This window comes from Canis aureus, chromosome 31 (assembly GCF_053574225.1).
Source record: "Canis aureus isolate CA01 chromosome 31, VMU_Caureus_v.1.0, whole genome shotgun sequence".
Lineage (NCBI taxonomy): Eukaryota > Metazoa > Chordata > Mammalia > Carnivora > Canidae > Canis > Canis aureus.
Genome location: NC_135641.1, coordinates 39,421,952 through 39,447,780, shown reverse-complemented (window position 1 = coordinate 39,447,780; position 25,829 = coordinate 39,421,952). Strand labels below are relative to the sequence as shown.

The 25,829-nt window shown below is 40.8% G+C and overlaps 1 long non-coding RNA gene across 2 annotated transcripts; it reads left to right on the top strand.

The window, feature by feature from the left end:
- The first annotated feature begins 289 nt into the window (after positions 1–289).
- On the top strand, positions 290–25,829 carry LOC144302693 (uncharacterized). 2 transcript variants are annotated; one of them, XR_013369699.1, is made up of 3 exons: positions 290–1,353; positions 24,505–24,604; positions 25,537–25,829. It is a non-coding gene; the product is annotated as an uncharacterized LOC144302693 (long non-coding RNA). The 2 variants fall into 2 exon arrangements; XR_013369697.1 differs by lacking the exon at positions 290–1,353 and adding an exon at positions 6,532–6,685.

Below are 25,829 nucleotides of genomic sequence, written 5' to 3'. Positions count from 1 at the left end.
CAGGAGCCTCGACGCCGGGCCGAACCATCCTCACGGGGGCCGCGGAGAGGGGGGCGGGAGGATGGCGGCGCCGGGTGGCACATCGGTGGGCCGGGGAGGGGCCTCCGCGGCCCCCGCGACTGAGGGAAGGCCAGAGCTGTCCGCGAAGGGCGCCCTCCCCACGGGGGACACGGGCGGGGGCCCGGGCTGCGGCATCTCACCCCGCGGCCTGACTTGGTCCCGCCCGCCGCCGGCCCGAGCGGGGCTGGGCCGGGTTTCTGGGATTTGCAGTCCCGGTGGGAGGCCGGGCCTGGAGGCTCTCGGCGTCGGAACCCGGCCTCCCCCGCGCAGCCGCCCGAGTCCGAGCCCCGCGTGCGCGCCCCCCGCAGCCTCGGCCAGGGGCTCGCCCGCCTGGAACCCCGGCTGCAGCGTGGGCACCTGAGGTCGCGGCGAACGGTTGGGCTTCGTCCCCATCTCTACAGTGGGTTCCCCGATGCAGTCCCCCTTCCAGCTGCATGCACCAGCTCCAGTGCACGGTGCCTTTTTTGGAGGACGAGACGCTGGTCAACCGGCTGGGCACACGCTCTTTTATGGAAAGGCTTTAATAACATATGTAACAAATGTAGTAAAGGAGGAAACTCAGCTAGAAGGTGTGGAAGACCGGCATTGCCTCCTGTGCAGCCCCCCCCCCCCCCCCCCCCCCGCACCTTGGCCCTGGTATATCGCCATCGCCTGGCACAGGTGCACAGTGGTTATCCGAGCCATCCATCAGCACTATTTTTTTTTTTTTCTATTCTTTTCTATCACTGGCTAGCCAAAGATGACAGTATAAAGGATCCGTCTTTGTAGCTTAGTCTCTGATCTTCCATTGATCTTGGCTCTGGCACATAGTGCAACTACAAGGAGCATGAATCCAGCTCCGGCTTTGGTCCTGGCACCAGCACATGCTAAAAAAGGTTGGAATAATCAAGACTATAACCTGCTTTACTGTGATAAAATAGGGCTGGAGGATTGACTCATCAGAGTTATGTCTGACACTTCGTCTGCGGTGATGTCCTTTAACTGCTACAAACGTGGATTATAGACTCCTAATAAAAACTGTTGAAAGACCTTGGTATCAGAGTTTTGAGAACTCGGGACTTGCATCCACATGTTAAATATGAATCAATTAGCTGTGGAATATAAACTATTTCTGAAGTGAGATTGTGAAGTTTTAATTGGATTCATAGAAAATGTAGTATGCTTGTGACAAATTTGAAAGATTATATAATGCTATTGGAAAGGAAATTTGCATTGTATGGGAAATGGGAATTTAGAACGGTAAGGCGAAGCGGCCGAGATAGCTCAGTTGGGAGAGCGTTAGACTGAAGAAAGGTAAGGCGTGAACACATGTTTCTTCTGGGTCCTTATTTCTTAGCGGTTTGAAAAATCCTTCATTGGCCTCATTTTCACAGGAGTCTTATTGCCTATATTAAATTTGTCATCAGTAAGAATCTATAAATAGTAAATATGTGTTTCCATGTCTTGGCTATTGTAAATGATGCTTCATGGGGGTGCAGATATCTTTTCAAGGTAGTGTTTTTGTTTTCTTTGGCTAAATAATCAGAACTGAGATTGCTGAATGTTATCATAGTTCTTTTTCTAATTTTGTTGGGAACTTCCATTCTGTTTTCCATAGTGGCTGTGTTAATTTACATTCCCATCCTAATTTCAGTTTTTTTTTTTTAAAGATTTATTTATTTATTCATTCAGAGAGAGCGCGAAGAGAGAGGCAGAGACACAGGCAGAGGGAGAAGCAGGCTCCCTGCAGGAAGCCCGATATGGGACTCGATCCCAGGTCTCCAGGATCACACCCCGGACTGCAAGCGGGGCTAAACCGCTGCGCAACCGGGGCCGCCCCTAATTTCAGTTTTTGATTATTCATTGGTGGTGTAGAGAAAATTAATTTTGCATATACCTTGTATCCTACAGGCTTGCTGAACTCATTTATTAGTTCTAATGGTGTTTTGATGGATCCCTTAGAATTTCCTATATACCAGATTATGCTATTTTAGAATACAAATTGAGAGGCGCCTAGGTGGCTCAGTTGGGTGAGCATCTGCCTTTGGCTCAGGTCATGCCCAGGACCACGTCCCAGGCTTGAGCCCCACATTGGGCTCCCTGCTCAGCCTGCAGGAGCCTACTTCTCCCTCTGCACACACCAACCACCACTCCCCACCCCCACTCATTCTTGTACTCTTGCTCTCACATACTCAAATACTCAAATAAATAAAATCTTAAAATAAAAAATAAGATGTATATATAGAATACAAATTGATTTACCTCTTTCCAATCTGAATACCTTTTATTTCTTTTTCTTGCCTAACTGCATTAGCTAGGACTTCTAGTACTATGTTGAATAGAGGAGAGTGTGAACATTTTTGTCTTATTCTCAATCTTATGTGGCTACTTTTCAGTCTTACACCATCAAATGTGATAATTACTCTAGATTTTTTTTTTCCAGATGCCCTTTATCAAGTTAAGGAACTTCTATTCCTAGTTTGTTGACTTTCTTTGTTTTTAAAGTAAACTCTATGCTCGACATGGGGCTTGAACTCAAGACACGGAGATCAAAAGTCACATGCTCTACCAACTGAGCCAGCCAGGCGCCAAACTATTTTTATTTTGAAAGAATGTTGGGGTTTGGTTAGCGCCTTTTCTCTATCATGATAATCATGTAGTTTTACTCTTTATTCTATTGATATGGTGTTACTTGATTTTGGGGTGTAGGCCAACCTTGCATTCCTAGGACAAATCCCAACTAGCCATAACATATAATCCTTTTTGTGTGTTGCTCCATTCAGTTTGCTAGTATTTTGTTGAGGAATTTTGGATCCATACTCATAAGCATTATTTCCTTTAGCTCTTTGAACATAATTGTGAGAACTGTTTTGAAGTCTTTGTCTACTAAGCCCAACATCTGTGTTCTCTCAAGGCAGTGTCTGTGTGCATGCATCTCAATTACCTGTTTGTATGTCTCACTATTTTTTTGTTGCAAACTGTACATTTCCATTGTAGCAACTCTGGAGACTGTTCCGGAGTGGCTCCAAGGCTTGTTGTCATTGTTGTTCACTTCTTTATTTGTTTAATGACTTGGCCAGACTAGTTCAATAGAGTTTATTTCCCCCACAGTGTACAGGGTCTGATGTCTCCTCAGTGCTTTGGCATGCACACTGTCACCTTGACTCCTTCTCCCTCTCCTGGGGCATGACAATGGTTTCAGTCAGGTTCTTTCTTTCCCTCATCTCCTATCAAGCCTTTGGCTGGGTTGCCTTTATTGATATCACTCCTAGCTATTAGCTTCCACTAATTGGCAAATGATTGCTCCTGACTGTCCTAGGGCACAAATGACTCAATGGTTATTTTTTATTAAAAATTTTCACAGTTATGGTTGTTTCACTGGGGAGAATATATAGGGAGCTCCTCATGTTTCCATTCTGGAAGTGCTCTGACATTAGTCTTTAAAATCAATGTGATGCAATTTAAACAGATAAAAGGCACAAAGAGTTATGCCTACAGGAGGATCAGGTTACAGAAATGATGTTATTTTTCAGTAACAAAAAAAAGAAAAACCTTGAAAACTATTGAGTCATCTCTTTAATTCAAAGAAAACAGGACTCTGCAAAAAGATCTAAAAGGAAGGAACCTGGCATCACATTAAATCATATCTTTAGGAAAATTTCACTTCCTTTCTCTAGATTGAGCTGCTCTAACAGAAATAATCAGAAGAGGTTGACCTTTATGTTAAGTCTTAATTAGCCTCACCAGGGTGGCTTGCAGTAAAGATCAAGTATGAAAATTTGTTTGCCGTGTTCTTTATGTTAACTAATAAATCCTGCTACTGTACTTCTGATGCCTCTTCCTCAGTTGAGAATCAAATGGTACAAAATGTAAAAATCAACGTAGACGCTGTGACCAAGTCTCCCACAGCCCATGTTCTTCCTGTAATATTTAAAATGGTGCTTACTAATACCCTCAGCTTCGGGTAAATCTGCTGCTCCTAACCGAGCATTCTTCAGTGATTACACTGAGCATGGGATAATGTCATTAAAAGGAGAAAAAAAGTGTTTAAACTGCAAGTCCTGATCATTTGGGAGAGTGGAGAGGGGACTTTGTGACCTGAAGAGATAAGCAGTGAGCACTGGGCTGAATTACCCTGCCTTTAGCTCACTGACATAACTTTAATAGGAAAAATTAATTAATGCTCAAATCCACGGGCTTAAGAGATTTAAAATATTTTGGCCAACATTTTCTCATTTCTTGATTATAAGAGTACTTGTCCCAACGGGAAGCAAAAATAACCTGCTGGGAAAAGGGTGAATGAGATAATAAATAATAGACATGGGTCCTGTGTGATCATGTCTTAATATCACATTATTGTGCTTAACTTTCTTTTTTTTTTTAAATTTTTATTTATTTATGATAGTTACAGAGAGAGAGGCAGAGACACAAGCAGGCTCCATGCACCGGGAGCCCAACATGGGATTTGATCCAGGGTCTCCAGGACCACGCCCCGGGCCAAAGGCAGGCACCAAACCGCTGTACCACCCAGGGATCCCTGTGCTTAACTTTCAAGAGAAGCCTAGACCAAAACCCTTGACTGGAGTCCTGACAGCTGAAGTTAGTGAGAGAGTTTAGTTTTTATTGTGTTAATTTATTTTCCTTTTTAATATTTACTTATTCATGAAAGACACACAGAGAGAGAGAGGCAGAGACATAGCCAGAGGGAGAAGCAGGGTCCATGTGGGGAGCCTGTTATAGGACTCATCCCAGGACCCCAGGATCATGACCTGAGCCAAAGGCAGATGCTCAACCACTGAGCTACTCAGGCGTCCCTTATTGTGCTAATTAACCTTGCTGATTTAGAAGGGAGAACAGACAGTGCCCCAAGACTTTTCCTTCTCCCTTCTTCTTTGCCCTCTCACTGCCCCGTTGACATGGCCTACTTTATCTCTGAGTCATCTGGGTACTCCCTTCACTCTTGCCTGGCAAACTTATCCCCATTATGTTCCCCAATCTCACTCCCACACTATAGATAATGACATATAGCAGTTTTAGCCTTAACTTATTTAAAATATCCTCACTGGGGGTACCTGGCTGGGGCTCAGGATGTGAGTTCAAGCCCCATGTTGGGTATAGAGATTACTTAAAAGATAAGACCTTTACAAAATAAAATGTCTTCATTTTGAACTTAAAATAATTTTAAGATTCATGCCATGTTCCTTGACATTCACAGAAAAGGAAGGCCATTTATTTATATTGATGACAGCATGTCCCTGTCTTTGCATATATACAGAATGAAATCCCCTCCCAAACTCATTCCCCACCAGTCCTGGCCGACTGCTGCTCTCTTTCTCTAGGAACCATTTACAAACTCACTTCTGCTCCATAGTCCATTCTCTTCATTTTTCCTCTTTCTTGTTCTGCATTCTGTTTATATAACAAATATAGCATGCATTGCATAGTATCATAGTTTATTTTCTTGCCAGCATGTTTGTAAGGCTGGAACTAATTGGTTTATCACTGTGTCCCCTATGCCTAGCCCATATCAGTTTCTCAATAATGTCTAGTGATGCCGAACAATACCACTTTGCTTCATTTTTCTCATCTGTAAGACAAAGATAAGTCTTTGTTTTATTTGATGAGGATGTCCTGAGGCTGGACTAATTATTTAATTCTTAAAATATAAAGTAGCACTCTGTAAATAGAAAAACACACGAAAGAAGAGGTTTGTTTTAATGAGCCATCGATGGAAAATCCCACTGAGCAAAAGAGTCTGTAATGCAAGATATTATAAAACATTTACTTAATGAAAGTTGCTGAATACTCAGAGGCCTATGAAATCTCAACATAATTAACTCCTGTAAGGTTAATTGGAGGCAGGCACTGTTGTCTCCTTTTCAAGAAAGGTATAATCCAAATAGAATGTCAGGACCTATACCAATAAAGAGGGGGAAAAATGCAAAATAGCAAGCTGTGTGCCAATAAGTTGATAAAGAAGAATCATTGCAACAGCTCATGAATACTACCTTGTCTTCTTTGAGAACCAGAAGAACCCACTTGTGTCTGGCTAGATTGAAAGGCACAAGGTTGACTAGTGAAACAACATGTTGAAAGAGCTTCCATCAACACACAGAAACTTTGTTTAGAAGTATCATTGTCTAATGATGTTTGCCTACCCAGGATGCTGTTGCTAATAGCAGTCAACCATTAAATGTAAGCCACCCTCCAATTTGAAAAAGCAAACCTGCTCTTGAGGCTGGCACATTCAGTAGAAAATGTAAACTTTATCTAGTAAATTCTCAGTGCTCCAGTCTCTCACTCACCCCAGCACTGGCCTTTTCAGTGACCCAGTTCTTTTTCACAGTCTCTGGAGTCAACCCCTCTCCCCAACAAGATTGCCAGCCTCTCTCCCCTGCCATGGACGATTGGCTCATTTTCTCTATAGCCTCTGCCTACTTCCTATTCCATTTCTGCTGACCTTGAATTAAACTGTATTCTATTTCGGGCCCAGAGAAATCAGAGGAAAAAGCAGGACTCATAGTCTATAATGATTTCCAGCTACTTAATCACATATACAATGTCAATGGGAGCAAGACTCCAGAGATAAAACTGCCTGTTAGTTCATCTGCACACTGTGCTTATCATCCTGCAACTTGAACATGAGGTATTTCACTGAATCAGTATGGTTTCTTCTTCCAGATATTAACAAATTACAAATCAGTCTATAATTAAGTCAGCAAAGGGCTCCAGAAACTGAGACTTTTAAAGCAAAGCTACTATCTTTATTAGGTACCTCGAGAGCAGAAATCTTACCTTTTAAATTCTTCTAGTGTTTAGAAAATTCTAGGTGTTCAACATCCACCAAATCATTTAGTTTGATATTTAAATAATTTTACATTGGTTTATGTCCACATAAATACTAAAATTGATCTTAGTGAAAGAGGAAGGAAGCTGGCAACACCAAACCAGCAGAGCAAGTCTTCATTTTCTGTTTGCCTTAGAGCTGTTAAAGCTGTGACCTGAAAAGTTAGTTCAGCTTGCTGAGCAATCTATTTGCTCAAGTCAAACACAGCTTGTAAGGAAGTCACTCTCATTTTACCTAACTTGGAACCTTTCAACTTGAATCACAGGTTGATAGAGTTTACTAGCTAGAAGTTCCTTTATATAATCTCATTCAGTCTTCTCAAATTTGAATATGCATATGAATTAAGTGGAGAGTTTATTAAAGCTCCAATTCTGAATTAAAAGGTGTAGAATGGGACTGAGATTCTGCATTTCAAACCAGCTTTTGAGGGATCCTTATGCTGCTGGTCTACTGATGAGCTTGAGGAGCAAAACAAGGTCTGGGCCTTGTTTTACAAATGAAGTCCGGAGAAGTGAAATAATAATGAAATGATAATGATTTTATCATTGCTCCAAAGCTTTTCATTCATTAGCATAATTTTTAAATATCATGAATTTGAAACAGGGAATGAGTGATTTCTGGAAGATGAAAAAAAAAAATTAACTTCTCAACATTCATCATTTTGTTTTTTGTTTTTCATTTGTTTGTTTTCCATGATCTAACCACATATGAAAACGCTGTCTGGATTTGTTGTAATTAGAGAATCACTTTAACCCACACATAATTTTTTCTCATCACAATCAATTAATAGGCTCACTGTATTCCCATAGATGTATGACAGTATACTGAGTATCAAGTCCTGACATATTCATTCTTTCTCGTTTCGCAACCTCTTATTCAGTCTTAATTTAAATTTTTAAATCAGAGTGTCTGGCTGGCTCAGTCAGTAGAGCACACGATCTTCTATCTCAGGGTTATATATGAACCCTGCGTTGGATGTAGAGGTTACTTAAAAAAACAAACTCTTAAAAAAAAAAAAAAAACTCTTTAGAATAAAATAAAATAAAATTTCAACTCAAACAGTCCCAAGATTTTGGTTATGTCTTGCCAGGCACTATGAGGCTAGATATGAGGCTAGATAATTCCATCTTCTTTCTCCATCTCATAACTAGAAAGCAAGCTTGAGATAAGAGAAACGGTGTCTTTCTCTACTTTCCGATTCAGTAATCTAAAACTACTGTTCAGAGTTCCCTTGAGAATTAGTTTAATTTACTCAGTTCTTGGGAAGATTCTACCAATCTTTTTTACTCTTTTAACAGAATTTTAAAACTGTAATAGTAATATTAAGAACTATCTAAATATATATATATGCACAAATTATTGGGTCTCTAGTCTCTCCATTCCTTGAGGAAAGCAAGTGGAGAGGCACTAAAATATTTCCAAATGAGAGGTGTTTTTCCTTAGAGCCTCTCACCCTGAGCAACTGAGTAAGCTGCCTTATTATCTGTGGAAGGGGAGAAAACAGAATGACACTGAAGCCAACTAGCTTCTTATTTTAAACATGAATTATTTAAATACACAAATAATATCGAGAAACATGTACTGCATGTTCCCTAGATACAAGGCTCTATATTTCATACAATAACATGTAATATCCAATTTTTTGCCCCTAAGTCTAGTTGGAGCAGTCTACTTAGGAGGGTCACACATAAATCTGTGATAAATAACAATTCAAGATTATGTAACAATCTAAAGCAATAGAGCAGTACAGAAGAAATTGCTAATCTTGTGGAAGAGCAAGTATGATCCACAGAAATTCAGAGAAAAGAGTAATTATGTACAGCGAGGGTGGAGGAATTTTGTTTTCCATCTCTGATAGCAGTTATCTCAGAAGATAAGTGTGGTATAAAACAGAAGCAGTTGTCTTTCATCTGGAACGGACTTTATCAAGGACTAACTGAAAAAAATGCTTTATCAAGGACTCGCTGAAAAAATCCTTTGTTAACTTGTAATAGAATGTAATTTCAAAGAGACCTGGGTTCCTCAGCAAATTTACATGAGATAGGCCACCAACTGCTATGTAGCCATTCAAGGTCTGATTTTTCTTGCTGGAAAATGGGGGGGGAGGGGTGGATCTGTGATCTCCAAGACCCATTCCAATCTAGAATCATAGGATTCTGGGACCCATTTGATCCTTTTTGGTTTGAAAAATTCACTGGACTGTGAAGTTTCTTTAGGTATAAAATCTCTCCAGCAAAGTCTATGGCACTTGGTATTTGTTGGTTGACACTAGGAATCTCCAATCAGCTTCTCATTCATTGAACACGTTTATTGAGGGTTTACTATGTCATGGTTCCATGCCTGACATGGAGGTAGGAATACAAATAAACTTGCCCCCAAGAAGTTCACAATAGTAGATATGTGTCAACATTTATTTAAAAACATGTGGTAAGAGGGGGTTCCTGGGTGGTTCAGCTGGTTAAGTGTCTACCTTCTGCTCAAGTCATGATCTCAGGTCAATCTCTGCTCAAGTCCTGGGATCAAGCCCCAAGTGAGGCTCCTTGTTCAGTGGGGAGTCTGCTTCTCCCTCTCCATCTGCCCTTCCCCTCTCACTCATGCTCTCTCTCTCTGTTCTCTCAAATAAATAAATAAAATCTTAAAAAAAAAAAAAAAAAAAAAACATGGGGTAAGGGCCAAGCCATTTAAACGGGGGAAATAATTGTTGTTTTAGTTTTTAACAAGTGATATTGGAACAGTTGGGTATCCATATACAAAAAAATGAAGTTGGACCTGTACCCTAACCATTTACAAAAATTAACTCAAAATGGATTAAAGAGCTAAATGTAAGAGCTAAAATTATAAAACTCTTAAAGGAAAACATTGTAAATCTTTGGGGTTTTTTTGTTTGTTTGTTTAGTTTTTTGTTTTTGGGGGGTTTTTTTCATTGTAAATCTTTGTAAACTAATATTAGGCAAGGCAATGATTTCTTGGATTGACACCAGAAACACAAATAACAAAAGGAAAAAATAAATTGAACTTCATCAGAATTAAAAACACTAATATATTTTTTTTCTTTTTTTTTTTTTTTTTGGAGAGAGAGAGGGGGCATGCAAAGGTGGGGTTGGGAGAGGAGGTGCAAAGAGAGAAGGAGAGAATTTTAAGCAGACTCCATGCTTAGCTTGGAACCTGATGCAACGTTCAATCTCACAATCCTGGGATCATGACCTGAGTCGAAATCAAGAGTCCGATGCTTAACTAACTGAGCCACCCAGGTGCCCCCCAAAATACTGCTATTTCAAGGACACCATCAAAAAAGTGAAAAATCATCTCATAGAATTTGAGAATATATTTGCAAATCATATATCTGATAAGATGCTAGTTTTCAGATATCTAAGTAACTCAAAACTAATCTATAAGAAGATACATAAACTCACTTTCTTTGTGGGCAAAGAATTTGAAATAATATTTCCCTGAAGAAGACATATGATGGCCAATAAAAATATGAAAAAAATGATCAGTCATTAGGGAAATGTAGCTCAAAATCACAATGAGATACACTTCACACCTACTAGATTAACTATAATCAAATGGTGGGTAATAACAAGTGTTGGCAAAGATGGGCAGAAGTTGGAACCCTCATAAATGACTAGTGGAAATCTAAAGTGCTGCAGCTGCTTTAGAAAAAGTTTGACAGTTCCTTAAGATGTGACACAGAGAGTATGACCCAGTAATTACACTCCCAGTTATATAACTGAGAGAATTAAATACATATGTCTGCACAGAAACTAGTACATAGAAGTGTTATTCATAATACCTAAAAAGTGAAACCAAAACAAATGTCTATTAATTGAAGAATGGATAAACAAAATGTGGTATATCCACAAAATGAATTATATTTATTTATAAAAGGAATGAAGTCCTGAAAGATATTACAATTTGAGTGAACCTTGAAAACATTAAGTTAAAAAAAAAAAAAAAAGAAAACATTAAGCTAAGTAAAAAGAAGCCAGACACAAAGGGCCACACACTATACAATTCAATTTATTTTATTTTGGTTTTTAGTTTTTAAGGTTTTTTTTTTTTAATATTTTATTTATTTATTCATGAGAGACACAGAAAGAGAAACAGAGACACAGGCAGAGGGAGAAGCAGGCCCCAAGCAGGGAGCCCAATGTGGGTCTCAATCCCGGGGCTCCAAAATCACACCCTGAGACAAAAGCAGGCGCCTAACCGCTGAGCCACCCAGCCATCCCAGTTTTTAGTTTTTTTTTTTTTAAGATTAAATTTATTTATGTGAGAGAGAGCATGAGTGGGCAGAGGGGCAGAGGGAGAAGCAAACTCCCTGCTAAGCAGGGAGTGCAACTCAGGGCTTAATTCCAGAACCCTGGGATCACAACTTGAGCCAAAGGCAGACACTCAACTCAAGGAGCCACCCAGGTATCCCTTATTTTGTTTTTTAAGATTTATTTACTTAGGCAGGGGAGGGAGGGAAGCATGCAAGGGGGAGGGGCGGACAGAGGGAGAGAATCCTCAGGCCTACTCCACACTGAGCAGGGAGCCTGATGTGAGGCTCAAGCCCAAGACCTTGAGATCATGACCTGAGCCAAAATCAAGAGTTGGCCCCTTAACTGACTGAGCTACTCAGGCACCCCTGTATGATTCCATTTATACTAAATGTCCAGAATAGGCAACCTAAAGAAAGAAAAAGCAGATTAGTGGTTGCCAGGGGTTGCAGAGAAGGTATAAAGAAGAATGATTGCTTAATGATTACAAAATTTCTTTTTAGAGTGATGAAGATATTCTGAAATTAGATAGCAATGATGGCCATACAACATTTTGAATATACACTGAGTTGTACACTTTATTTTTTTTTAAATGTTTTATTTATTTATTCCTGAGAGACACAGAGACAGGCAGAGACACAGGCCCAGGGAGAAGCAGGCTCCATGCAGAGGAGTCCTGGGGTCCTACCTCGAGCCAAAGGCAGATGCTCAACCACTGAGCCACCCAGGTGTCCCTGAGTTCTACACTTTATTATAATATTTTAATTTTTTTAAGTAAACTCACCCCTCAACATGGGGCTTGAACTCATGACCCTAAGATCAAGAGTCACATGTTCTGCTGACAGAGCCTGCCTGGGGCCCCATGAGTTGTATACTTTAAGCAGATGGATTTTTGTTTTTAAAGGTTTTATTTATTTATTCATGAGAGACACATAGAGAGAGGCAAAGACATAGGCAGAGGAAGAAGCAGGCTCCCTGCAGGGAGCCCAAATGGGATTTGATCCCAGAACCCCAGGATCACATCCTGAGCCAAAGGCAGATATTCAACCACTGACCCACTCAGGCATCCCAAGCAGATGGATTTTATATTATGTAAATTATATCTCAATTAAAAATATACTCGTTGAGTAGTATAAACAGAGTACCGTTTGGCTAACTACATCTGAGAGAGGCTGTGTAGGCCAAAGGAAGAAAATGTTGAATGGAATCTGAAGGATAATGCCAGGTGATAACAGTGGAAGAAGAGAGTCACCCATACTGAAAAGGCCAGAATGTGGATCTTGGAGTTGGACTTTGGCTCCAAAGCTAATCCCGCTCTACACTTGCTGTATGACCCTGAAGGAGGTTACCTAATCCCACTAAAATGAATATTCTCATTAGCAAAATGGAGGCACCGACTTCATGGGTTTTCTGTGCAAATTAGATAGGATACTGTATGCAGAGCACTCAGTAAGTATTCAACAAGCATAGTCTTCTCTTTCTTCCCTCAATCTCTTATTACTATTGTAGGTGGAATTCACGTTCAGTGTAAAGGCAGAGCAGGGAAAAGGCATAGCTTGTGTCTGAATGGCCAGAAGTTCAATGAGGTTTAAGCATAAAGGTAGTTGGAAGCAGAGGAAGGTGTTTTAGAGTCAGAAAATAGAGACTCTGCAAGCCAAAGAAGGAGCTTTGAATTTGGTCCTATGATTTCATTCTAAATCTGAAGTTTTAGAGAAGAGTGTGAAGATATCAGTTCTTTAGATGAAAGGAGAGAGAAGAGTGGTCCAGAGTAGACAAGAATGGTCACTCTGGGACCTCAGGAGAGGATGTAGGGTTTTTTTTGTTTTTGTTTTTTGTTTTTAAAGATTTTATTTATTCATGAGAGACACACACAGAGAGAGGCAGATATACAGGCAGAGGGAGAAGCAGGTTTCATGCAGGGAGCCTGATGTGGGATTTGATCGCAGGACTCCAGGATCACACCCTGGGCCAAAGGCAGGCTCCAAACCACTGAGCCACCCGGGGATCCCAGGATGTAGGGTTTTAACTTCATTAAGTGTAAACCAAATGCCTGAATATTAGAGGCACTTGATGTGTCCTATTTGCTGATGAGTTAATTATTTGATGTCAGATTTTTCTTTTTTTTTTTTTTTTCTTAAGACATTTATTTAGAGATAGATGCCTGGGTGGCTCAGCAGTTGGGCATCTGCCTTCGTCTCAGGACGTGATCCTGATGTCCTGGGATCGGGCTCCCTGCATGGGGCCTGTTTCTCCCTCTGCCTGTGTCCCTGCCTCTCTCTCTCTCTCTGTCTCTCATGAATGAATAAATAAAATCTAAAAAAAAAAAAAAAAAAGAGAGTACCTTAAAAAAAAAAAAGACTTATTTACTTATTTCAGAGAGAGAGACAGTGTGAGTGGGGGTGAGCATGGGGTGTGGTGGGGACAGGCAGGTTAGAGGGAAAAGGCAAAGACTCCCCACTGAGCACCAGGTCTGATGTGGGCTCCAGAAACCGATTTTCCTGACTGGGAGATTATGACCTGACCTGAAACCAAGGGTCTGAGGGCTCAACCAACTGAACTATCCAGGTACCCCCTGACAATAACAGTTTTTCTATATTTTAATTGCTTGCTCCAGTTAAGTATTTTGATAAAACCAAATCTTAGATGATTCCAGCAGAAAAGGTGCCTATTGTACGAAGCTACAATCTCCAGTCTGAACACTCCATGGCAAAATTGAAAGACTTGGCTCTATTTTTGACTCAAGCAGGTTATGTAACTTGCTGTGAATTTGTTTCCCTTTCAGAGAATAGATGATGACAACTTTAGCCTGACTGACTTCAAAATATTATGAAAATAAATAAACACTTCAAAGCTCTTTGAAGTCCATTGATGGAAAGTACCCTTCAAATCTGAAATTTCACTATATAAATAGACAGTGAATTATTACTCTTTTCCTGAATCAATTTTTAGTGTTCCCTCCTCCAATGTTGCCCTTGAACATTTCTACAATTACAACAACAACAAAAAACCTTCAGAGTTCTTACTCTGAAAAAGTCCCTGCAGTATCTTGCTGTAAGAATAAATTCTAAACACATGTACGTAGTGCACTGCTGTTACTGAACACTTTTTTTTTTTTACTGAACACTTTTATAAAGACCATCACCTTTACAGTAATTGATTTCTCCCTGCAAGTTCATCTGGTAAAGATTACTGTTATCTCTGCTTTAGTGTTGATGAACTTGGTATGCAGAAAGGTTAAATGAATTGCCTAAGAGCACCTGGCTAGAAATGAGTAGGCCCAGTGCTTAAACTCAGGTCCTTAACTCTAGATTCCAAGCTCTGCCTGTCTTCCTGCATTCCTAGACAAAGATTCTTTCAGACACACAGATATTTAATTTCCCTACAAAATGTTCCATACCACTTACAAAGAATAGACTGCTTCTGGGCTCTTAAATACTATATTGAGTCAGAGGTAGTTTAGTTATGGATTAAATAGTATCTTATTGGCGAAAAGAAATTTATCAGCTTTTAAATGTTTTATTTCCATAAAAATACTTCAAATAAGTAACCCAAGCATTTATTAAAGTAATATGGCAATATTACACAAATTATTTGACTAAACTATATGGATTAAATCATCATAGCAGAAATCATTCTAAAATCAGTGTATATTATACTACACTTTGGATAAACATATAGTGTATTTAAAATGCCACGTGGTAAGAATGGTTTATAGTTCATCTGAAGAGTTCAATCAGGGAATGAATTTCATAATACCTAATTTGGAAATGCATTAATCGTGCTTTCTATTTTGTGTATTTTGTGAGGCTTTGCCATCATGATGGCCTTAGTGACAGAGGAGCCCCTCCCAGGGCTAGCTTGTTCCTAGAGACAGCAAATGACTCCTGTGTGACTGTGCCTTTCATATGCAAACCAACCCACCCAAAGTCTATATCCCCAACCATTTCCTTTATCTCACTAAAAGCCACTAAACTCCAGGGCAGGCATTGGACAACTAGAGACCACCACTATAGACAAGAGCCTGCCAAAATTATTCTAAATATCCAATCCTAAATTTGCTCAAACTTACTTATACTGTCTATCTATTCCTTCCTGCAGAAACCACAATAAATGCTCTGTGCCTTCCTTTTTCTTTCACTCTTTCTGTCTCCTAACTGACCCTGGTATTTCCCCACATGGCTCTGCATAGTGTGGCATGCCCCTTCCCTGTGAAGGCTGTAATAATAAACTCTTCTTTCAAAAGCAATTGTCTCTGTGTCTCTCACCTTACCATACCAAAATAAAACAAATCTCAGGTACAAATCAAGACAACTATGGTATTGTTCCTTGACTAAGAGTATATGAGAACTGTGGAAAAAAAATGAAACTGATGCTCTATCCATTATGTACAGGAAATGAAAAATCAAATACACTTTTTTTGGTGCACTATTTATACGTTGTTTTTATTCTTCTAACATTTATTTATTGAGCTTATTATGTACATGGCACTATGTTAGGCACTGAGTATCCAGTAAGAAATAAAAACAGATTTAGTTCATGTCCTTGTGAGATTCACAGTTTAGAGAGGAAAAAATAGGCAAGAAAACAAAATGAGCAAACACATAATTACAAACTGTGGTACGTGCTCCAAGCAAAATAAATATTGTGCAGTTATAGAGAATAATGGGAGAACTCTATAAATTCATCAGAAAAAATCTGTGCACATAAATAACATTTATACAGCAAATTAAAGGGAAGCCAGGAACTAGATTTGAAAAATGTGGGAAAAAACATTCTAGGATTGTATGGAAGGCCCTGAGGTAAGCCCAGGGTGGCATGTTTGAGGAACTGGAAGGAAACTAGGCACTCTGATGTGGAAACATACTGTTAGGCGGGAAAAGTTGCAGAGGAGTATGTATAATCCAATGCCATTTCTTTTTCTTTTTTTAATGATTTTATTTATTAATTTGACATAGAGAGAGAGCACAAGCCGGGGGAACGACAGGCAGAGGGAGAAGGAGAAGCAGGCTCCCTTCAAAGCAGAGAACCTCCACTCAGGGATCAATCCTAGGTCCCAGGATCATGACCTGAGCCGAAAGTAGATGCTTAACAGGCTGAGCCACCCAGGTGCCCCCCAATACCAATTCTGACAAAAGAGATATACACATTTACACGTATGTCAGTACATAGAAAATCAATAAGAATATATAATAGGCTGTTAATAATGATTATTTGGGGACATAGAAAGTATGGATTTATAATGGACTTTCTACTTCATATGTATTTCTGCATTATTTAAATCTTTACGCAATTTTGTATTTCAGATTTACTGAGGATGAATATTAAAATTAAATTTTTTGGGACGCCTGGGTGGCACTCAGCAGTTGGGCGTCTGCCTTTGGCTCAGGTTGTGATCCCAGGATCAGGGATCGAGTCCTACATTGGGGTCCTGTGAAGAGCTTGCTTCTCCCTCTGCCTATGTCTCTGCCCCTCTCTCTGTGTCTCTCATGAATAAATAAATAAATCCTTAAAAAAATAAAAAATTAAATTAAATTAAATTTTGTATCATTGGATGCTTCTGTCACATAACTTTCCCCCAACTTTTCATCCCTGTTCACAAGTTTTGCTTGTTCCCCATTATGTATTTTGGTCTGCCTCCTGTTGGCATTTTATGTCATTATGGAAGCCTTATCTATCATAAATAGGGCATCACAATTAAGATTTGACATAAAACCAATATGACACTGTTTAATACATTAGGAACATACAAGCAAAAATCTATTCTCAGATAATACTAAATATTTTGGATAGAGCTTATACAAGTTTAAAAAATGTATAATGCTAACTTTCAAAAGTAAGGATGACCTCATAATTTTTAAAAATGCATGTCCTTTAGAAATAGGATAGGAAGATTATTTCTCTTTAAGCATAATAATAGCATGTGGTGGAATAACAAAGCAAGTGACCAACCATAACAGCTACGCTTAGTGAGTGTTTGTTGTGCTCTACCGTTTATATACATTTTTTCATTTTAAAGAAAGATTTTACTTATTTGAGAGATAGAACATGAGCAGGGAGAGGGGGAGAGGTGGAGGGAGAAGCAGACCCCCAGCTGAGCAGGGAGCTTGATGCTTGCAGACACTTAACAGACTGAGCCGCTCATTATTTCATTCATTCATTCATTCATTCATTCATTTTTATGGGCATATTCTTAAAAGATTTTATTTATTTATTCATGAGAGAGAGACAGACACACACAGGCAGAGGGAGAAGCAGGCCTCATGCAGGGAGCCCAATGTGGGACTCAATTCCAGGACTCCAGGATCATGCCCTGGGCCAAAGGCAGATGCTCACTGCTGAGCCACCCAGTCGTCCCCCATTTTTATTTAACTTCTTTTTCTTTTTAAGATTTTATTTTCAAGTAATCTCTACACCCAATGTGGGGCTGAACTCACAAATCCCAGATTAAGAGTTACATGCTCCGCCAACTGAGCCACCCAGAAGTTACCCTCATTTTTATTTAACTTTCTACAACAACTTTATGGTAAATATGCCCATTTTTCAGATTAGGAAATCCCTAATTAGAGAGAGTAAATAATTTCATATTTATTGAGCACATAATGGTTTAAGAACTAGTAATGCAGCAGGAAACAAAACAATGAAACATGGAGCTTATGAACTACAAGTTGATGGGTGTCAAAGCAAACACATATTTCCACCACATAATGTCTGATGCATTGAAGTGTTATGAAGAAAAGAAAAGTAGGATAAAGGAAAGAAAATGATGGGAAGGCATTCCTAGCCAGAGAAGCAGGAGGTGGAAAGGAGGAAAACAAAGCAAGGAGGCCAGTGTAGCTGGAGCAGAAGAGCAAGAGAAAACTCTGGGCTCTTTTTCTTTCTTTCTTTCTTTCTTTCTTTCTTTCTTTCTTTCTTTCTTTCTTTCTTTCTTTCTTTCTTTCTTAAGATTTGTTTATTTATTTTAGAGAGAGAAAGCATGCAGGGGAGGGAGCATAGGGAGAGGGAGAGAGAGAGTCTTAAGCACACTCCATGCTGAGTGCAGAGACTGACATGGGGTTTGATCTCACGATCCTGAGATCAGGACCCTGAACCAAAACCAAGGGTTGGATGCTTAACCAACTGTACCACCCAGGTAGCCCCTCTGAGCTCTTTTTCTAAATGTAATGGGAAGCCACAGGAGGAATTGAGCAGGACAGTGATGTGATCAGATTTAAACTTTTTCTTTTTCAAGATTTTATTTATTTATTCATGAGAGAAACACACAGAGAGAGGCAGAGACATAGGCAGAGGGCAAAGTAGGCTCTCTGTGGGGAGCCTGATGCAGGACTTGATCCCAGGACCCAGAGATCACAACCTGAGCCAAAGGCAGATGTTCAACCATTGAGCCACCTAGGTGCCCCTCTTATTTTTGTTTTGTAAAGATTTATTTATTTATTTGACAGAAAGAAAGAGAATGAGAGAGAGTACAAGCAGGGGGAGCTGCAGGCTCCCTGCAGAGCAGATGCAGGGGCTTGATCTCAGGACCCAGAGATCAAGACCTGAAGTGAAGGCAGACGTTTAACTGACTGAGCCACCCAGGTGCCCCTGATTTAAAGTTTTATTTTATTTTATTTTTTTATTTATTTATGATAGTCACACAGAGAGAGAGAGAGAGAGAGAGAGAGAGGCAGAGACACAGGCAGAGGGAGAAGCAGGCTCCATGCACCGGGAGCCCGACGTGGGATTTGATCCTGGGTCTCCAGGATCATGCCCTGGGCCAAAGGCAGGCGCTAAACCGCTGCGCCACTCAGGGATCCCTGATTTAAAGTTTTAAAAGCTTACTTACTGGGTGGAAAAGATACCAGAGAGGAGCAAGACTAGAAGCTGTGTGACCCCTCAGGAGCCTATTGCAGCAGTCAGAGGAATGATGGTGTCTGGGCCCAGGCAGGTAAGAGCAGAGGTGGTAAGAAACGTCAGATTTGGTTTAGTATCTTGATGATCTCCTGCATGCTCACCGTGGTGCAGCCACGACTGAGGTTTTATTTTGAAGATGGAGCTGACAGGATCGAAAGAGGTCACATGGCTCAGGAGTCGCAGAGCCATTGTTCAAATCTAAGTTTGTCTGATTCCACAGCCATGCTTCTAATGACAATTCTAGGTACCGCAGGGCTAAAGAGCAAAAGCATATTTTTTGGATGGAAAGTACATGGTATCTTTAAGTGTTTATTGAGCACTTGTATGCTTGAAGTAAGGCTTTATGGCACAAGGCAAAAAAACTCTGGACTCGATGTCCCATGCAGATAGGAGCTTGAGGTTCAAACTGCTTTTGCCTTGGCTTCTTCAGCAGCATGGTCACAGGATATCTAATGGCCCTTCCAGCTTTAATGCTCGGTGTTTCTACTATTCAACACCTGAGGAGATACAACAGGCCGTGTATGGTGCCGCCCACAGGTGTACAAGGGAAGATAACACGGATTAGCATATGATTAGCATACTGATTACTGTGAGAGCAGAGGAGAGGCCGCAGGACCAGAGACTGTCTTTTCAGTTTCAACACTATTTGGTTTAGAAAAAGCATTTGGCTTTAGTAGACTACTTTCAAAGAAAAGAGAAAGCAGATCTATACATTGTTGTCATTCTAATTTTCAGGACGCACTAGAATTTTACGCCTCACTCATCCAAATATTCAAGCATTTGTTCCTTCTGCAAGCATTTAAAACCTGTTGAGTATTAGGCATACTCAGTAACACTTACTGAGCAAACCTAGGTGAAGGGCCACCATGATATAAAGGTAAAACATAAACAGGAGGACGTTTTTAGACTTTACATTTGGCCTTTTAAGACTTTACAATAATCTTATAAGCTGTTATTGCCCCTTCTTCCCCGAATTATAAAACTCAAACTGGAAACATTTTAATTACTGGCCCAGGGTGGCTCACTTTGTGAGGTAGTGAGACCAGTATTCAGATCTGGGTCTAGGACGCCTGGGTGGCTCAGCTGTTGAGTGTCTGCCTTAGTCTTAGGGTGTGATCCCGGGATCCTGGAATCGAGTCCCACATCGGGCTCCCTGCGGGGAGCCTGTTTCTCCCTCTGCCTGTGTCTCTGCCTCTCTCTCTCTCTCTCTCTGTGTCTCTCATGATAAATAAATAAAATCTTAAAAAAAAGATCTAGGATTTTTTGTCTTACCACATGGGATCCTATGAGAGTGATCACAGTCTAGTTGAGGTATAGGACAGTGTGTGTGCCATATTAACTATCCTGAAAGGGTCCAGAACAAGGGGTGGGGCGTGGTGGTAGCTGTGGTGGTCAGTGATCTAGAACAGAGGCCAGCAAACTTTCCCTGTAAAGGGCCACATAGTGACTAGATCTTTGTATTGTCTGTTGCAGCCACTCAGGCCTGCCCTTGCAGCACAAAAGCAGCTATAGATGACAAAACATAAATGAATGGGCATGGCTGTTTCCAATAGGACTCTACTTAATAGATAACGAAATTTAAATTTCACTTAATTTTCACTTGTCACCAAAAACCATCCTTCTTTTGATCCCCTTTCCCCCCACAATCATTAGAAATGTAAAAACAATTTTCTGTTTGAGAGCTGTACAAAAACAAGTAGCAGGCTGGATTTGGCCCATGGGCTTGTGTTGGTGAGTTTGGGCTGCTATAACGAACACCACAGCCTGGGTGGCTCAAGGGACAAACAATTATTTCTCACAGTTCTAGAGGCTATGAAGTCTAAGATCAAGATGCTGGCAGATGTGGTGTGTGGTGAGAGCCTTATTCCTGGTTTGCAGATGGCCACCTTATTGCTGTATCCTCACATGACAATGAGAGATCATCTCTCTCTCTCCTGTTTCTTCTTATTGGGGCACTAATTCCACTAATGAAGGTTCCACTCTGATCTAAATACCTCCCAACAGCTCTAAATAGCATCCCATTGGGGATTAAAGCTTCAATAAATGAAGTTTGGGGAGACACATTCACTCATAGCAATTTATGAAGGGAGCCCTGGCATCCTGAAGAGTTCTGTGATCACTTTTCTCTGCAGGCCAGACCATTACAGTGGGAACTGCAGCCACTGACTTGGAAAACTAATGAAAGAGGAGTAATTGGATCTTAAGGTGGCAGAGGCCAAGTGGCAGCACTTAACTGCTCAAGATTAAGTGGGCATGGTTACCATGATGGACAGCAGAGTCAAAGTGACAATCAGAATAGTCTGACTTATACAGACCTATGTCACTGGCTATTTCCTCATGGTGTTCCTAGAGGTGAAATAGGAAGCTTACTAAATTCTTACTTGAGCTGGATTAGTAGAAAAGTTCTTGGTTAAGTCAACAAAAGTTTAGCCTGAATCATGAAAAGAGAGTCATAAGCCCTCAATCAGTTCTCAGACTCCAGCCAGTTTACAGACCCTAGAAACCCTTAAAGGAAGGGGAGGCCACATCCCCTAGTGGAAAAGGATGCTGGGACATTACCAAAAATTCATAGTTAATCTTCCTCTAGCCTTTACCAAAGGGACCTTCCAACCTTTCATTAGGGTAACTGTGCACCAGGGAAAAGGAAATAAACAGACCCTTTGGGGACTACTGGACAATGGCTCTGAATTAACAGTGATTCTAGGAGACCCAAATGCCACTGTGGCCCACTAGTCACAGGAGGGGCTTACAGAGGTCAGATGATTGGTGGAGTTTGATCTCAGGTCTGTTTCACAGTGGGCCTACTTGGTCTCCAACTCCATCCTGTGGCTATTTCTTCAGTTCTGGGATACACACTTGGAACAGATATACTTAGCAGCCAGCAGAATCCCCACATTGGTTCTCTGACTTGTGGAGTGAGGGCTCTTATGGTGGAAGGGGGCAAGTGGGAGGCCCTGGAACTGCTTCTACCTGGAAAAATAGTAAGCCAAAAATCTATAGCCCATTCCTGGAGGGATTGCAGAGATTACTGCTACCACACTTCTATTCGACTTCCCTATTTGGCCTGTACAGAAGACAGATGGATTCTGGAAACTGACAGTGAACTATCATAAGCTTAATCAGGTGGTGACTCCAGCTGCAGCTGTTGTACCAGATTTCGTTTCCTTGCTTGAGCAAATTAGCACACACCCTGGTACCTGCTGCATAGCTATTGATCTGACAAATGCTTTTTTTCGTGACACCTGTTAGTCAAGACCACTAGAAACAGCTTGCTTTCATCCGGCAAGGCCATCAATACACATTCACTGTCCTACATTGGGGGTATATCAGTTCTCCAGCCCTATGTCATCATTTAGCTCACAGGGATCTTGATCACTCATCCCTTTCACAAGGTATTACACGGGTTCATTACAATGATGACATTGTGCTGATTGGACTTAGTAAGCGAGGAGTAGCGACTATTCTAGACTTATTAGTAAGGCATTTGCATGTCACAAGACAGGAAATAAACCCAAAAAGATCTTGGGGCTTCTACTTCAGTGAAATTTCTAGGGGTCCAGTGGTATTATTATATGTCAAGATATCTCTTCTAACGTGAAGGATGAATTAATTATTGCATCTGGCCTCCTACAAACAAAAATGAGGGACAATGCCTAGTGGGTCTCTTGGATTTTGGGGCAACATATTCCTCATTTTGGTGTTTCACTCCGTCCCATTTATTGATGCTAGTTTTATATGGGCCCTAGAACAAGAGAGGGCTCTGTGACAGGGCCAGTCTGCTGTGCTAACTACATTGCCAGTTAGGCCATATGATCCAGCAGATCCGATGGTGCTCGAAGTATATTTTGCTGATGGGGGTGCTGTTTGGAGCCTTTGATTAGGGCTCTATGGTGAATTATTGTGCAGGCCCATAGAATTTTGGGAAAAAAACCCTACCGTCTTCTGCAGGTAACTACTTTTCTTTTGAGAACCAGCTCTTGGCCTGCTACTGGGACTCAGTAGAGACTGAATGGGTCACCCAGTCACCATGAGACCTAAGCTATCTATCATAAATTGAGGGTTATCTGACTTACCAAGCCATAAAGTTGGGTGTGGATAGCAGCGTTCCATAATCAAATGGAAAGGGCCCAGCAGGCCCTGAAGGCACAAGTGGGTTACATGAAGAAGTGGCCCAAATGCCTATGGTCCCCACACCTGCTACATTGTGAGATACAGCAAGGAGGCAGCTGTCTGCAAACTAGGAAGAGGGTTCTCACTAGACACTGAATCTGCTGGCACCTTGATTTTGGACTTCCCAGCATCCAGAACTGTGAGAAATAAATGTTTGCTGTTTAAGCCACCCAGTCAGTGGTATTTGTTCTAAGTGGCCCCAACTGTGTAGGGCAGAAATAGTAGTTTGCCAACCCCTGATCTAGAGTCCAGACTGACACTGTTGAATAGAATTTTCTGTAATGATGGAAACGTTCTATATCTGCACCGTGCAATATAGTTGCCACTAGCCACATGTGGCTATTGAGCACTTGATGTATGACTAATGCAACTAAGGAACTAAAATTTTATTTATTATATTTTTAAAATATTTATTTATTCATGAGAGACACACACAGAGGCAGAGACATAGGCAGACAGAGAACAGGCTTCCCTAGGGACTCAATCCCAAGACCTCAGGATCAGGCCCTGAGCCAAAGGCAGATGCTCAACCACTGAGCCATGCAGGCATCCCTTATTTTAATATTTTTAAGAGATATTATTTATTTGATGGAGAGAGAGAGAGAGCACAAGCAGGGGGAGGGGAAGAGAGAGAAGCAGGCTGAGCAGGGAACCCAATGAGGGCCTGATTCCAGGACCCTGGGATCCTGGTTCAAGTGAAAGGCAGATGCTTAACCAACTGAGCCACCCAGGCACCCTAGGAACTAAAATTTTTTTTTTAATTTTTTTTTTTATGATAGTCACAGAGAGAGAGAGAGAGAGAGAGAGAGAGAGGCAGAGACACAGGCAGAGGGAGAAGCAGGCTCCATGCACTGGGAGCCTGATGTGGGATTCGATCCCGGGTCTCCAGGATCGCGCCCTGGGCCAAAGGCAGGCGCCAAACCGCTGCGCCACCCAGGGATCCCCGGAACTAAAATTTTAACGTAACCCTTTCTTCCACTCCTGCAGCTCTTACCATTTCTCCTAGGATTCATACAGTTTATCAATTAGTTGCCCTGTGCCCACTTTCATTTTCTTCCAATCTATCCTTCATAAACCTAGAGGGGCTTTTCTAAAATCAAATGGGATCCTAGCATTTCTCCAAGGTAATGGTTCCCAGAAACTTTAAAAAGAAGCTCCATCTGCTAGCATGCTGTATATGTCCTTTGCTTAGGAAATCACGAAGAAGTAAAATAGCTTCCTCCCTCTGATCAGGTAAGTGATGATAAATTTCTTAAGAGTAGTCCCTCATACTTTATCTCTTCTAACATTTCACAGTGGCTTGCTGAATTCTGTTGTGAAAAAAAACCTTGGCTTTGGAGATGGAAAACTTAAATCAGAATCCTGCATCTGCTACAATTGAGCAGAGACACCATGGGTACTTAATCACCTTGAGCTTCACTATGCTTCTGTGCTGAATGGGAATGATGATACTTATACCACAGGGTTGTTGCAAAGAGTAAATGAGTTTGTGAAAATCCTCTGCACTTAGTAAAAGTCTGTGGAAATGGTTGATGTTATAATAACTATTGAGTTTGGAAATGTTTCTAAAAAGCAATACTGATCTGACTTTACCTAACATAGGTCTGGGTTTTAAAGCTGATCCTCACCAGGTGACAGTATAGATATAGGCCTTAGATGTTCAAGCAGAAGAGGGAGGAAAGGAACAATTTTGCCTCACTTATTCCAAACACTCCTTTGAATCACCCATTTTCCATCTTTACGCTTAAGACTATACTTTTTCAAAAAAAAAAAAAAAAAAAGACTATACTTTTTCCCCTTTGTTTCTCTAACCAAAAATTTAAGCCATACCAATTGGCAGTTGATTCTTGAGGGTCAAATGACAATGACATCAAACAAGCAGGTCAGAAAAGAAAGAAAAGGTGGTAATATCTTATTTTTAAGTATCTACAGGGACTTTTCAAAGGGGACTTTCTCAGGGAGTTCTCCTAGGCGTAGTAGGAAAGGCAGTGTTCTGAGAGAGGAAAATAAAGTAAAAAAACATTTTCAGGAGTCCCTGGCTGGTTTCATCAGTATAGTGTGCAACTCTCAATCTAGGAGTTGGGAGTTCAAATCCTAAGTTGGGTGTGGAGACTACTTAAAGTGTTTAACAAAGCAAAACAAAAAGCCCCATGTTCTGGGGGGAGGGCCGGCTGGGAAGAGGTCAACTGACAATTTAGTTTACATTGGAAGGGTTTTTTTCCCTTCCTTAGGGAGAGCCTGAAACACAAGATTTCTAAGATTAAGTATACTTTTCATTAGGCCACATTACACTTTATGATGGATTTATATCAATATTTCATTTCTCAGGTCTTGAAGTTAGTGCAACTCCACCATCTTAAGAAATACCAAGAGAAGACAGTTTGTGATCAGTACACTTTTTTTTTCTGTTAAGGGCAGTAAAGATTGATTATTCTGTGAACTTAAGGTTTCCAAAGCACTTAACGGATCTGTTTCAGAACACTAACACCGCACGGATATTTCTACAGAACTCTCCCCACTCTCCAGATTAAGACTTCTCAGAAGACAGGGACTTTTTATGCTCATCTTTGTCTCATTCTGCCTCAAAGGAGTTGCCATCCATACTGTACAATAAAACCTAT